Source organism: Triticum urartu, chromosome 7A (genome assembly GCF_056163025.1).
Source record: "Triticum urartu cultivar PI428250 chromosome 7A, HENAU_Tu73, whole genome shotgun sequence".
In the NCBI taxonomy this organism is placed as follows: Eukaryota; Viridiplantae; Streptophyta; class Magnoliopsida; order Poales; family Poaceae; genus Triticum; species Triticum urartu.
In genome coordinates this window covers 20,676,016-20,680,341 of record NC_141879.1, presented here as the reverse complement: position 1 = coordinate 20,680,341, position 4,326 = coordinate 20,676,016, and positions in this window count along the sequence as shown.

Sequence of the window (4,326 nt, the reverse complement as noted above, 5' to 3'; positions counted from 1 at the left end):
GTGCCTCCTAATGATCATTTAGAACAATATTTTCTAGACCATGGAAATGATATGTTTATGAATGAAAGAAGGGAAATAGACGAAGTATTCTTTAAACAGGGACCTATTCTGAAACACAACTTGCCTGTTGAAATCCTAGGGGATCCTCCTCCACCCAAGGGTGATCCCGTGTTTGAGCTTAAACCATTGCCTGATACTCTTAAATATGATTATCTTGCTGAAAAGAAGATATATCCTATTATTATTAGTGCTAACCTTTTAGAGAAGGAGGAAGAAAAAATATTGAAAACTCTAAAGAAGCACTGTGTTGCTATTGGATATACTCTTGATGATCTTAAGGGCATTAGTCCCACTCTATGTCAACACAAAATAAATTTGGAGAAAGACGCCAAACCAGTTATTGATCATCAGCGACGGTTAAATCCTAAGATGAAAGAAGTGGTAAGAAAGGAAATATTAAATCTACTTGAGGTGGGTATAATTTATCCCGTTGCTGATAGTCAGTGGGTAAGTCATGTCCATTGTGTCCCTAAGAACGGAGGTATTGCTGTTGTTCCTAATGATAAAGATGAATTGATTCCGCAAAGAATTGTTACAGGTTATAGGATGGTAATTGATTTCCGCAAATTAAATAAAGCTACTAAAAAGATCATTGCCCCTTGCCATTCATTGATCAAATGCTAGAAAGGTTATCCAAACACACACATTTTTGCTTTCTAGATGGTTATTCTGGTTTCTCTCAAATACCTGTGTCAGCTGACGATCAAGCAAAGACCACTTTTACTTGCCCTTTCGGTACTTTTGCTTATAGACGTATGCCTTTTGGTTTATATAATGCACCTGCTACCTTTCAAAGATGCATGATGGCTATATTCTCTGATTTTTGTGAAAAGATTTGTGAGGTTTTCATGGATGATTTCTCCGTTTATGGATCCTCTTTTGATGATTGCTTGAGCAACCTTGATCGATTTTTGCCGAGATGTGAAGAAACTAATCTTGTCTTGAATGGGGAGAAATGCCACTTTATGGTTAATGAAGGCATTGTCTTGGGGCATAAAATTTCTGAAAGAGGTATTCAAGTTGACAAAGCTAAAGTTGATGCTATTGAAAAGATGCCATGTCCCAAGGACATCAAAGGTATAAGAAGTTTCCTTGTTCATGTCGGTTTTTATAGGAGGTTCATTAAGGACTTCTCAAAAATTTCTCGGCCTCTAACTAATCTATTACAAAAAGATATTCCTTTTGTCTTTGATGATGATTGTGTAGAAGCATTTGAAATACTTAAGAAAGCATTAATCTCTGCACCTATTGTTCAGCCACCTGATTGGAATTTAACCTTTGAAATTATGTGTGATGCTAGCGATTATGCTGTAGGTGATGTTCTAGGACAAAGAGTTGACAAGAAATTAAATGTTATTCAATATGCTAGTAAAACTCTAGACAATGCCTAGAGAAATTATGCTACTACTGAAAAAGAATTTTTAGCAGTTGTTTTTGCTTGTGATAAGTGTAGACCTTATATTGTTGATTCTAAAGTAACTATTCACACTGATCATGTTGCTATTAAATATCTTATGGAAAAGAAAGATGCTAAACCTAGACTTATTAGATGGGTTCTCTTGCTACAAGAATTTGATTTGCATATTATTGATAGAAAGGGAGCTGAGAACCCCGTTGCAGACAACTTGTCTAGGTTAGAAAATGTTCTTGATGACCCACTACCTATTGATGATAGCTTTCCCGATGAACAATTAACTATCATAAATGCTTCTCATACTGCTCCATGGTATGCTAATTATGCTAATTACAATGTTGCTAAATTTATACCACCTAGTTTCACATACCAGCAAAAGAAAAAGTTTTTCTACGATTTAAGACATTACTTCTGGGATGACCCACACCTTTGTAAAGAAGGAGTAGATGGTGTTATTAGACGTTGTATACCTGAGCATGAACAGGAACAGATCCTACGCAAGTGTCACTCCGAAGCTTATGGAGGACACCACGCTGGAGATAGAACTGCGCGTAAGGTATTGCTATCTGGTTTTTATTGGCCTACTCTCTTCAAGGATGCCCGTAAGTTTGTCTTATCTTGTGATGAATGTCAAAGAATTGGTAATATTAGTAGACGTCAAGAAATGCCTATGAACTATTCACTCATTATTGAACCAATTGATGTTTGGGGCTTTGATTATATGGGACCATTTCCTTCCTCTAATGGGTATACACATATTTTAGTTGCTGTTGATTATGTTACTAAGTGGGTAGAAGCTATTCCAACTAGTAGTGCTGATCATAACACTTCTGTTAAGATGCTTAAAGAAGTTGTTTTTCCAAGGTTTGGAGTCCCTAGATATTTAATGACTGATGGTGATTCACATTTTATTCATGGTGCCTGATGACCCACAAGTATAGGGGATCTATCATAGTCCTTTCGATAAGTAAGAGTGTCGAACCCAACGAGAAGCGGAAGGAAATGATAAACGGTTTTCAGCAAGGTATTCTCTGCAAGTACTGAAATAAGTGGTAACAGATAGTTTTGTGATGAGATAATTTGTAACGAGCAACAAGTAACAAAAGTAAATAAAGTGCAGCAAGGTGGATCAATCCTTTTTGTAGCAAAGGACAAGCCTGGACAAACTCTTATATAAGGAAAAGCGCTCCCGAGGACACATGGGAATATCGTCAAGCTAGTTTTCATCACGTCCATATGATTCACGTTCGGTACTTTGATAATTTGACATGTGGGTGGACCGGTGCTTGGGTGATGTTCTTACTTGAACAAGCATCCCACTTATTATTAACCTCTATTGCAAGCATCCGCAACTACAAAAAAAGTATTAAGGTAAACCTAACCATAGCATGAAACATATGGATCCAAATCAGCCCCTTACGAAGCAACGCATAAACTAGGGTTTAAGCTTCTGTCACTCTAGGAATCCATCATCTACTTATTACTTCCCAATGCCTTCCTCTAGGCCCAAATAATGGTGAAGTGTTATGTAGTCGACGTTCACATAACACCACTAGAGGCTAGACAACATACATCTTATCAAAATATTGAACGAATACCAAATTCACATGACTACTAACAGCAAGACTTCTCCCTTGTCCTCAGGAAAAAACGTAACTACTCACAAAGCATATTCATGTTCATAATCAGAGGGGTAATAATATGCATAAAGGATCTGAACATATGATCTTCCACCAATTAAACCAACTAGCATCAACTACAAGGAGTAATTAACACTACTAGCAACCTACTAGCATCAATCCTGGACTTGGAGACAAGAATTGGATACAAGAGCTGAACTAGGGTTTTGAGATGAGATGGTGCTGATGAAGATGTTGATGGAGATTGCCCTCTCCCGATGAGAGGAGCGTTGGTGATGACGATGGCGATGATTTCGCCCTCCGGGAGGGAAGTTTCCCCGGCAAAACAGCTTTGCCGGAGCTCTAGATTGGATCCGCCAAGGTTCCGCCTCGTGGCGGCGGAGTTTCGTCCCGAAAGGTTGCTTCTTATTTTTTTTCTCGATGAAAGACTTCATATAGGAGAAGATGGTCATCGGAGAGCCACCAGGGGGCCCACGAGGTAGGGGCGCACCCTAGGGGGGCGCCCCCCACCCTCGTGAGCAGGGTGTGGCCCCCCTGGTCTTCATCTTTGGCGAGGATTTTTCATTATTTATTATAAGGTGTTCCGTGGAGTTTCAGGACTTTTGGAGTTGTGCAGAATAGGTCTCTAATATTTGCTGCTTTTCCAGCCCAGAATTCCAGCTGCCGACATTCTCCCTCCTTACGTAAACCTTGTAAAATAAGAGAGAATAACCATAAGTATTGTGACATAATGTGAAATAACAACCCATAATGCAATAAATATCGATATAAAAGCATGATGCAAAATGGACGTATCAACTCCCCCAAGCTTAGACCTCTCTTGTCCTCAAGCGAAAGCCGATAACAATAAATATGTCCCCATGTTTAGAGGTAGAGGCGTCGATAAAAATAAAATACGGACATGAGGGCATCATGATTATTCTCATAACAGCAACATATATAGATATTGTCATATGATTACTTATGTTCAAGTGATGATCTATTCACAATGCAAAAGTATGAATCAGAAACCTTATTGAGAACCAACAAACTATAACCTCAATCATTGAAGTAATTGCAATTTATCATAACATCAGAAAGAGTCTATGTCAGAGCTAAAAAGCGAGTCCACATACTCAACTATCATCTAGTCCTTCATAATTTCTAACACTCGCGCAATGCTTGTGGTTACAGAGTTTTAATCGGACACAGAGAAAGATAGGGGCTTATAGT